Genomic DNA, 11,699 nt, shown 5'->3' with positions numbered 1-11,699 from the left:
AACAAGGGAACAACATCAGCCATCCTCCAATCCTCTGGTACCACTCCTGTGGCCAGGGAGGACGCAAATATCATCGTCAATGCCCTAGCAATCTCTTCCCTCGCCTCCCCTAGTAACCTGGGGTATATCCCGTCCAGTCCCGGGGACTTATCTATCCTAACGTTGTTCAGAACCTGCAACACTGCCTCTTTCTTAAGCTCAACATGCTCCAGCACATTAGCCTGTTCTACACTGACCTCACATTTGTCAAAGTCTCTCTCCCTGGTGAACACTGAAGCAAAGTATTCATTAAGTATCTCCTCCCCTACCTCCTCCACCTCCAGGTACATTTCCCCCTTTATCCCTGAGCAGTCCTATCCTCACTCTAGTCATCCTCCTGTTCCTCATGTACGAGTAGAGTGCCTTGGCGTTTTCCTTAATTCTACTTGCTAAGACCTTCTCATGTCCCCTTCTTGCTCTCCTAAGTCCCTTCTTAAGCTCCCTCCTGGCTACCTTATGATTCTCAAGAGCCCTGCCTGATTTTTGCTTCCTGAACTTTAGGTATGCTTCCTTCTTCCTCTTGACTAAATGTTCCACCTCTCTTGTCAGCTACGGTTCCTTCACTCTATCATCCATTTCCTGTCTCAGTGGGACAAACCTATCTAGAACCCCATACAAGTGTTCCCTAAACAGCCTCCACATTTCTGCTGTGCATTTCCCTGAAAACATCGGTTCCCAATTTACACTCCCAAGTTCCTGCCTCGTACTGTCGTAATTAGCCCTCTCCCAATTAAAAACATTTCCATCTACTCCTGTCCGTGGTTGTGCGAAAGGTCAGGGAGTTGTGGTCACTGTCTCTGAAATGTTCTCCCACCGAGAGGTCTGTCACCTGACCAGGTTCATTGCCTAGTATTAGATCCAGTATTAGCCTCTCCTCTAGTCAGCCTGTCCACATACTGGGTCAGGAATCCTTCCTGGACACACCTAACAAATTCTGCCCCATCTAAACCTTTTGCACTAAGCAGGTGCCAATCAATATTAGGGAAGTTGAAATCTCCCATGACAACAACCCTGTTACTTTTGCACCCTTCCAAATTCTGCCTATTTATCTGCTCCTCAGTGTCCCGGTGGCTGGTGGGGGGGGGGGGGGGGGGCCTATAGAATACTCCCAATAGAGTAATCTCTCCCTTCCTGTTTTGACTTCCACCCACACTGACTCAGTAGATGATCCCTCCACAACATCCTCCCTGTCTACAGCTGTGACACTGTCCCTGATTAGCAATGGCTTCTCCCCTCTCCTTTTACCTCCGTCCCTATCCCTCTTGAAACATCTAAACCCCGGAACATCGAGCAGCCAATCCTGCCCTTGCGACAGCCAAGTCTCTGTAATGGCCACAACGTCGTAATTCCATGTACTGATCCGTGCTCTGAGTTCATCACCCTTATTCTTAATACTTCTCGCATCAAACTGAAGACATTTCAATCCCTCCAACTGACTGTGTTTATGTCCGATCCACTGTCTATCCTTCCTCACAGTCTCTCCGCATAATGAATCTACCTTTAGCCCTACTGCTGCATCATCTGACCTCACACTTTGGTTCTCATTCCCCTGCCAACCTAGTTTAAACCCTCCCCAACAGCTGTAGCGAACCTGCCCGCAAGGACATTGGTCCCTCTCGAGGACAGGTGTAACCCGTCCCTTTTGTACAGGTCATACCTTCCCCAGAGGAGATCCCAGTGATCCACAAATCTGAAACCCTGCCCTCTGCACCAACTCCTCAACCACGCATTCATTTACCATATCTTTCTATTCTTGCCCTCACTGGCACATGACACAGGCAGCAATCCAGAGATTACTGCCCTTGAGGTCTTGCTTTTCAGCTTCCTACCTCGCTCCCTATATTCCCTCTTCAGGACTTCATCTTTCAATCTATGTTGTCGGTACCAATGTGTACCATGACTTTCTGGCTGCTCTCCTCCCCGTTAAGAATGCTGTGGACTTGATCCGAAACACCTGGAAGCTCCCTGGCACCTGGGAGGCAACATACCATCCGGGAGTCTTGTTCTCATCCACAGAATCTCCTGTCTGTTCCACTAACCAATGAATCCCCTGTCACTACCTCAGTCTGCTTCATCCCCCTTCCCTTCTGTGCCACAGAGTCAGTGCCAGAGATCTGGCCGCTGTGGCTTTCCCCTGGTCTCCCTGCACCACTGCCCCCCCACCCCCCCCGTATCCAAAACAATATACCTGTTATTGAAGGGAACTGCCACAGGGGTACTCTGCACTGACTGCCGATCCCCTTTCCCTCCCCTGACGGTCACCCAGCTACCTGCATGCTGCAACCTTAGTGTAACTGCCTCCTGGGAACTCCTGTCTACTGTCTACTCAGTTTCCCGAATGACCTGGAGTTCATCCAGTTCCAGTTCCCTAACTGGGTCTGTAAGTAGCTGCAGCTGGATGCACTTCTCACAGGTGTGGTAATCAGGGACACTGGAGGGCTCCCTGATTTCCAACATCCTTCAAGAGGAGCAAACTACTGCCCTGCCTGCCATTCCCACTGCTCTGAACTGTGCAGTAAGGAAAAGAGACCTTACGGAACCTCACCTTAGCCTCTGCTCATTTACTCCACCTCTTCACGCTGAAGCCTCTTCAGCCAAAGCCTCAAGGTCCTATGCTGACACGGGGCCACCCGAAACTGCCCGAGCTTACCTTTTATTTATTGGCTGCTGCTGCCCAATTAGCTAAGCAACAAGACTTGCTCTCCACACTGCTTCCTGCTCTCTCCACCTTCCAATCTTTATTATTAAATAAAATCCCCTGGTTCACTCCATCTCAGGCAACATCCTGGTGAATCTTCTGCACCCTCACCAGTGCAGGCACCTCCTTCCGATGAAAATAAATAAAACTGCAGATGGCGGAAATCTGAAATAAAAACAAAATGCGTGAAATGCTCAGTGTGTCAGGCAGGTCGTGAATCGGAAATGTTAGCTCTGTTTTATTCGCCACAGATTCTGCCTGACCTGCTCCTTCCAGCATCCTTTGTTTTTTGACTGGAGGTCTGTGACCGGTGGTATACCGCAGGGATCGGTACTGGGACCTCTGTTGTTGTGACATATAAATGGTTTGGATGTGAATGTAGGTGGTCTGATTAATAAGTCTGTAGATGACACAAAAGTTGGTGATGTGGACGGTGAGGAAGGTTGTAGCGGTTAGCGTAACGCTATTACTGCGCCAGCGACCTGGGTTCAATTCCCGCCACTGTCTGTAAGGAGTTTGTATGTTCTCCCCGTGTCTGCGTGGGTTTCCTCCGGGTGCTCCAGTTTCATCCCACATTCCAAAGACGTACGGGTTAGGAAGTTGTGGGCATGCTATGTTGGCGCCGGAAGCGTGGCGACACTTGCGGGCTGCCCCCAGAACACTCAATGCAAAAGATGCATTTCACTGTGTGTTTCAATGTAGATGTGACTAATAAAGAATCTTATCTCTTATCTTACAGCAGATATAGATCAGGTGGAAAATTGGGCAGAAGATTGGGAGATGGAATTTAATCCCAACGAGTGTAAGGAGATGCATTTTGGAAAGACAAATAGGTGTAGGACATGTACAGTGAATGGTAGGGTGCTAGGGAATGTTGATGAACATGAGGGACCTTGGGGTTCAGATCCTTTGTTCCCTGAATGTGGGAACACAGGTAGATAGAGTGGTGTGAATAAACCAAATGGCGTATTTGCCTTCAGAGATCAGTGCCTGGAAGTTAAGAGTTGGGACATTATGCTGTTACTTTACAGACTGCTGGTTAGCCCACACCTGGGGGACTGTGTGCATTTCTGGTCACCACACCACACGAACAATGTGATTACACTGGAGAGGGTTGAGAGGAGATTCACTAGGATGTTGCCTGGATTGGAGGACTTCAGTTATGGGGAGATCGGACAGGCTGAGTTTGATTTCCCTGGAGCGAAGGAGGCTAAGGGTGACCTTGATATAAAATTATGAGAGACATAGATAGGGTGGATAGAATCTTTTGCCCATGGTAGGGGTATCAAAAGCAAGAAGGCATAGGCTTAAGGTGAGAGGAAGGAGTTTTAAAGGGGACCTAAGGGGCAGGTTTTACACGGAGAGTGGGTGATATCTGGACCTCACTGCCAGAGGAGGTGGTGGAATCAGATACTGTGTTTAAGAGGCTTTTACACAGACACCTGGATAGGCAAGTTATGGAAGGATATGGTCCTAATGTGGGCAAATGGGATTAGTGTAGATGGGCAAAATGGTTAGCATGGACATGGTGGGCTGAAGGGCCTGTTTCTGTGCTATATGACTTTATAGAGTGGTGACCAGAACTGTGCCCAGCACTCCAGTTGTAACCCAACTGTTTTACCATAATCTCTCTTGTATTTAATGTCACAGCTAATGAAGGAAAGCATCCCATATGTGTTATTCACCTCCTTATCTTCCTGTGCTGCCACCTTTGGTGTTCCTTGGACTTGTACAACAAGATCCCTCTGTTCTTCAACAGTCCCAGGGCCCTACCATTCACTGTGTATGTCCCACCCTTGTCAGTCCTCCCAAAGTGCATCACCTCACACGTATCAGGATTAAATTCCATCTGGCACTGGTCTGCCCATTTTACCAGTTGATCAATACAATCCTGTTGTCATAGATTACACCATGAATAAAATCACTAATTTTCATGTCCTCCCACATTCACATCCCAGGGTCTCAGAAAAGATCCCTGTGCTACACCACTGGTCACAGGTTCCCAATCAGAAGAGCAATCACCTATCACTAGGACTGCAGGGCTTGAGTTATTGGAAGAAGCTGGATAGGCTGGGACTGAGCAGTGATCTTAGGTACAGTGAAAGGGTGGAGAGAAAAGATTAAGTGAACTGCACGCAGTACTCCAGGTGCGGCCTCACCAGCAACTGTACAAGGTACTGGGAGGCTGCACCTGGAGTACTGCGTGCAGTTCTGGTCTCCTTACCTGAGGAAAGATATACTGGTTTTGGAGGCAGTGCAGGGGAGGTTCACCAGGTTGATTCCAGAGATAAAGGGGTTAGCCTACGAGGAGAGATTGAGTTGCCTGAGACTATACCCACTGGAATTCAGAAGAATGAGAGGGGATCTTATAGAAACATAAAATTATGAAAGGGACAAATAAGATAGAGGCAGGAAGGTTGTTTCCACTGGTAGGTGAGACTAAAACTAGGGGACATAGCCTGAAGATTCGGGGGAATAGATTTAGGACGGAGATGAGGAGAAACTGTTTTTCCCAGAGAGTAGTGAATCTGGAATTCTCTGCCTAGGGAAGCAGTAGAGGCTGCCTCATTAAATATACTTACGATACAGTTAGATAGATTTTTGCATAGTAGGGGAATTAAGGGTTGTGGGGAAAAGGCATGTAGGTGGATCTGAGTCCATGGCCAGATCAGCAATGATCTTATTGAATGGCGGAGCAGGCTCGACGGGCCAGATGGCCTCCTCCTGCTCCTATTTCTTATGTTCTCACAGAGGTTTATAAAATCATGTTAATAAGTTGAATGGTAACAGTCTTTTTCCCAGGGTAGGCGAATCTAAAACTAGAGGGCACAGGGTTAAGGTGAGAGGGGAGAGATTTATAGGGGACATGAGGAGCAAGTTTTTTCACACAGAGGGTGGTGGGTATGTGGAACAAGCTGCCAGAGGAAGTGGTTTTACAACATTTAAAATACATTTGGACAGGTTCATGGATAGGAAAGGTGTAGGGAGAACAACAAACAATCTGCTTAAGGAACTCAGTGGATCACTGGGGGGAAAGGAATTGTCGACGATTTGGGTTGAAACCCTGCATTAGTCCTGCATGAGATGCTGCTCGACCACTGACTTCCTCCCGCTGTTTGTTTTTTGCTCCACATTCGAGCAACTGCTGTCTCGTGTCTCCAAAGTTTAGAGGAATATGGGCCAAATGCAGGCAAATGGGACCAGCTCAGGTCGAATCTGTCAGCATGGATGAGTTGGGCCAAAGGGCCTGTATCTGTGCTGTATTACTCAATGACTATGACTCTATCACCAAGCCCACTTTTGCTCCAATTTGCCTACACCCTAGATCCCACAGGCTCAGGCTTTATGTCCAGTCTCCCATGTGGATCATTGTAGGGCCTGAGCCCAGGGGGCTCTGTGTGTGCTCCGGATCAGTTGGTCTGGGTCCTGGGGTGGTGGTGGCCCAAGGTCTGGGGTCATGGTGGGTCTGGGGTGGTGGTGGCCCTGGGTCTGGGGTGGGGGTGCTGGGGATTGGAGAGGTGCATGCCCCGGGGAGAGATGTGGGCCCTTGGTCCTGTCACTCAGTGCTGGACCTCAGCCCAATGTGACAGGGACCTGGGCCCAGGCTGTGTTTGTTGATCAGCTGAGGGCCCTCCTCATTCTCTTTCCTGGTGAATTGCAGTCTGCAGTTGTTGTGTCCTGTATTATTTCAGTCTGCTTGTGAGAAAAAGGTATCTGTACAGATGGACCTTGAAGTAACGTCAGCGCAGACCTGAACTCATCTCTGAACTCCACAGCAGCTGCCTGGCATTGGGCCAGTATCAAATACTGGGCCAGCAAATATGTTAATCTGCACCGGGGAACAGTCCCACACACACACTGACCCTCACTGGGGGACAGTCCCACACACACTGATCCTCACTGGGGAACAGTCCCACACACACACTATCACTGGGGGACGGCTCCCACACACACTGACCCTCACTGGGGGACAGTCCCACACACACTGATCCTCACTGGGGGACAGTCCCACACACACTGACCCTCACTGGGGGACAGTCCCACACACACTGATCCTCACTGGGGGACAGTCCCACACACACACTTTCACTGGGGGACAGTCCCACACACACACTATCACTGGGGGATGGCTCCCACACACACTGACCCTCACTGGGGGACAGTCCCACACACACACTATCACTGGGGGACAGTCCCACATATGCACTGACCCTCACTGGGGGACAGGTCCCATACACACTGACCGTCACTGGGGGACAGTCCCACACACAGTGACCTTCACTGGGGGATGGGTCCCGCACTCACTGACCCTCACTGGGCGACAGGCCCCACAGACACTGTCCCTTACTGGGGAATGGCCCCACACAAAGTAACCCTCACTGGGGGACTGTCCCACACACACTGACCCTCACTGGGGGACGGGCCCCACACACACTGACCCTCACTGGGGGACAGGCCCCACACACACTGACCCTCACCGGGGGATGGTTCCCACAGACACTGACCCTCACCGGGGGATGGTTCCCACAGACACTGACCCTCACCGGGGGACGGGTTCCACACACACACCCTCACTGGGGATAGTCCCACACACACTGACCCTCACTGGGGGTCAGTCCCACACACACACTGACCCTCACTGGGGGACAGTCTCACACACACACTGACCCTCACTGGGGGATGGGTCCCACACACACTGACCCTCACTCGGGGACAGGTGCCACACAGACTGACCCTTGCTGGGGGACAGTCCCACACACTGACACACTGGGGGATGGGTCCCACACACACATTGACCCTCATTGGGGGATGGGTCCCACACACTGACCATCACGGTGGGACGGGTACAAACATTGACCCTCACTGGGGGACAGTCCCACACACACTGACTCTCACTGGGGAACAGTCTCACACACACTGACCCTCATTGGGGGATGAGTCCCACACACAAACTGATCCTTGCTGGGGGACGGGTCCCACTCACACTGACCCTCACTGGGGGACAGTCCCTCACACTGACCCTCACTGGGGGATGGGTCCCACAGACACTGAGCTCAGTGGGGGTCAGTCACAGACACACTGACCCTCACCGGGGGATGGGTCCCATACACACTGACCCTCACCGGGGGATGGGTCCCACAGACACTGAGTTCAGTGGGGGTCAGTCACAGACACACTGACCCTCACCGGGGGATGGGTCTTATACACACTGACCCTCACCAGGGGATGGGTCTTATACACACTGACCCTCACTGGGGGATGGATTCCATACACACTGACCCTCACCGGGGGATGGGTCCCATATACACTGACCCTCACTGGGGGACGGGTCCCATACACACTGACCCTCACTGGGGGACGGGTCCCATACACACTGACCCTCACTGGGGGACGGGTCCCACACACACTGACCCTCAGTGGGGGACGGGTCCCACACACACTGACCCTCAGTGGGGGACAGGTCCCACACACACAAGACCATAAGACGTAGGAACAGGAATTAGCCATTCATCCCCTTGCAGCTGCTCAGCCTTTTCCTCACATTTATGAGAACATGGGCTAATTAGGGAGAGTCAGCGTGGCTTTGTGCAGGCAAGTCACATCTGACATGATTGAGTATTTCTGAGGGGGTGATGTAACTGATTGATGAGGGTGGGGCAGTGGATCTTGTGTGCGTGGACTTTAGTAGGGCGTTTGACAAGGTACGTCATGGTATGTTGATCAAGAAGGTTAAGATATACGGGATCGACGATGACTTGGTAGTTTGGATTCAGAATCTTTTTCCCAGGGTAGAAATGTCGAGTACCAGAGGGCATAGCTTCAACGTGAAAGTTGGGGAGTTTAAAGGAGATGGGGGGGGTACGCTTTGTACATGGAGAGTGGTAGGTGTCTGGAATGGGCTGCCGGGGGTGTTGATGGAAGCAGATATAGAAACATAGAAAAACTACAGCACAATTCAGGCCCTTCAGCCACAAAGCTGTGCCGAACATGTTCCTACCCTAGAAATTACTAGGCTTACCCATAGCCCTCTATTTTTCTCAGCTCCATGTACCTATCCAACAGTATCTTAAAGGACCCAATCGTATCCGCCTCCACCACCGTTGCCGGCAGCCCATTCCACGCACTCACCACTCTCTGAGTAAAAAAACTTACCCCTGACATCTCCTCTATACCTACTCCCCAGCACCTTAAACCTGTGTCCTCTTGTGGCAACCATTTCAGCCCTGGGGAAAAGCCTCTGACTATCTACCCGATCAATACCTCTCTTCATCTTATATATGTCTATCAGGTCCCCCCTCATCCTCTGTCGCTCCAAGGAGGAAAGGCCGAGTTCCCTCAACCTGCTTTCATAAGGCATGCTCCACGTTCCAGGCAGCATCCTTGTAAATCTCCTCTGCACCCTCTCTATGGCTTCCACATCTTTCCTGTAGTGAGGTGACCAGAACTGAGCACAGTACTCCAAGTGGGGTCTGACCAGGGACCTATATAGCTGCAACAATACCTCTTGGCTCCTGAATTCAATTCCCCGATTGATGAAGGACAATACACCATATGCCTTCTTAACCACAGAGTCAACCTGTGCAGCCGCTTTGAGCATCCTATGGACTTGGACCCCAAGATCCCTCTGATCCTCCACACTACCAAGAGTCCTACCATTAAGACTATATTTTGCCATCATATTTGACCTACCAAAATGAACCACTTCACACTTATCTGGGTTGAACTGCATCTGCCACTTCTCAGCCCAACTTTGCATCCTATCTATGTCCCTCTGTAACCTTTGACAGCCTTCCAAACTATCCACAACACCCCCAACCTTAGTGTCATCTGCAAACTTACTAACCCACCACTCCACTTCCTCATCCAGGTCATTTATAAAAATCACAAAGAGTAAGGGTCCCAGAACAGATCCCTGAGGTGTACACCACTGGTCACCGACCTCCACGCAGAATATGACCCTTCAACAACCACTCTTTGCCTTCTGTGGGCCAGCCAGTTCTGGACCCACACTGCAATGACCCTTGGATCCCATGCTTCCTTACTTTCTCAATAAGCCTTGCATGGGGTACCTTATCAAATGCCTTGCTGAAATCCATATACACTACATCTACTGCTCTCCCTTCATCGATGTGTTTAGTCACATTCTCAAAAAATTCAATCAGGCTCGTAAGGCAGGACCTGCCCTTGACAAAGCCATGCTGACTATTCCTAATCATATTATACCTCTCCGAATGTTCATAAATCCTGCCTCTCAGGATCTTCTCCATCAGCTTACCAACCACTGAGGTGAGACTCACTGGTCTATAATTCCCTGGGCTATCCCTACTCCCTTTCTTGAATAAGGGAACGACATCCACAACCCTCCAATCTTCTGGAACGTCTCCCGACTCCATCGACGATGCAGAGATCATTGTCAGAGGCTCTGCAATCCCTTCCCTCGCCTCCCACAGCAGCCTGGGGTACATCTCATCTGGTTCTGGCAACTGATCCAACTTGATGTTTTCCAAAAGTTTCAGCACCTCCTCTTTCTTAATATCTACATGCTCAAGTTTTTCAGCCCGCTGCAAGTCCCCACTACAATCCCCCAGATCTTATTCCATAGTAAATACTGACGAAAAGTATTCATTAAATACCTCCGCCATTTCTTCCAGATCCATACACAGTTTCCCACTGCTGCACTTGATAGGCCCTATTCTTTCACATCTTATCCTCTTGCTCTTCACATACCTGTAGAATGCCTTGGGGTTTTCCTTAATCCTGCCCGCCAAGGCCTTCTCATGCCCCCTTATGGCTCTCCTAATCTACTTCTTAAGCTCCTTCCTATTGGCCTTATATTCTTCCAGATCTCTAACATTACCTGGCTCTCTGTACCTTTTGTAAGCTTTTCCTTTTGACTAGATTTATTATAGCCTTTGTACACCACAGCTTCTGTATCCTCTCATGACTCCCCTATCTCATTGGAACATGCCTATGCAGAACTCCACACAAATATCCCCTGAATATTTGCCACATTTCTTCCGTACTTTTCCCTGAGAACATCTGTTCCCAATTTAATCTTCCAATTTCCTGCCTGAGAGCCTCATAATTCCCTTTACTCCAAATAAACACCTTTCTAGTCTGTCTGTTCCTATCCCTCTCCAGTGCTAACGTAAAGGAGATAGAATTATGATCACTATCACCAAAATGTTCATCCACTGAGAGATCTGACACCTGACCAGCTTCATTTTCCAATATCAAATCAAGCACAGCCTCTCCTCTTGTAGGTAATATTGTGTCAAGAATCCTTCCTGAACACACTTAACAAACTCCTTCCCATCTAAACCCCTCATTGTCTGGAGATGCCAGTCGATGTTTGGGAAATTAAAATCCCCCATCACAACAACTCTGTTATTCTCACACCTTTCCAGGATGTGCTTCCCTATCTGCTCCTCAATAACCCTGTCACTATTGGGCGGCCTTTAAAAAACACCCAGTAAAGTTATCAACCCCTTCCTGTTCCTAACCTCCACTCACAGAGACTCCATAGACAGTCCCTCCACGACGTCCACCTTTTCTGCAGCAGTGACACTATCTCTGATCAACAGTGCCACTCCCCCACCTCTTTTACCTCTGTCCCTGTCTTTTCTGAAACATCTAAAACCTGGGACTTGAATCAACCATTCCAGTCCCTGAGCCATCCAAGTCTCCATAATGGTCACCACATCATAGCTCCAAGTATCGATCCAAGCTCTAAGCTCATCCGCCTTGTTCACAACACTCCTTGCGTTAAAATAGACACATCTCAAACCTGTCTGAGCACGTCCCTTCTCTGTCACCTGCCTATCTTACCTACCACTAGCTTTCTCTGAGAGCCAAACACCTCTTCCCCAGTCTCTCCAGTTCAGATCCCACCCCCCAACAATTCTAGTTTAAACTCTCCTCAGTAGCCTTAGCAAACCTCCCTGCCAGGATATTGGTGCCC

This window comes from Pristis pectinata, chromosome 3 (genome assembly GCF_009764475.1).
Source record: "Pristis pectinata isolate sPriPec2 chromosome 3, sPriPec2.1.pri, whole genome shotgun sequence".
NCBI lineage: Eukaryota > Metazoa > Chordata > Chondrichthyes > Rhinopristiformes > Pristidae > Pristis > Pristis pectinata.
Note: the sequence above shows the minus strand (reverse complement) of the source record.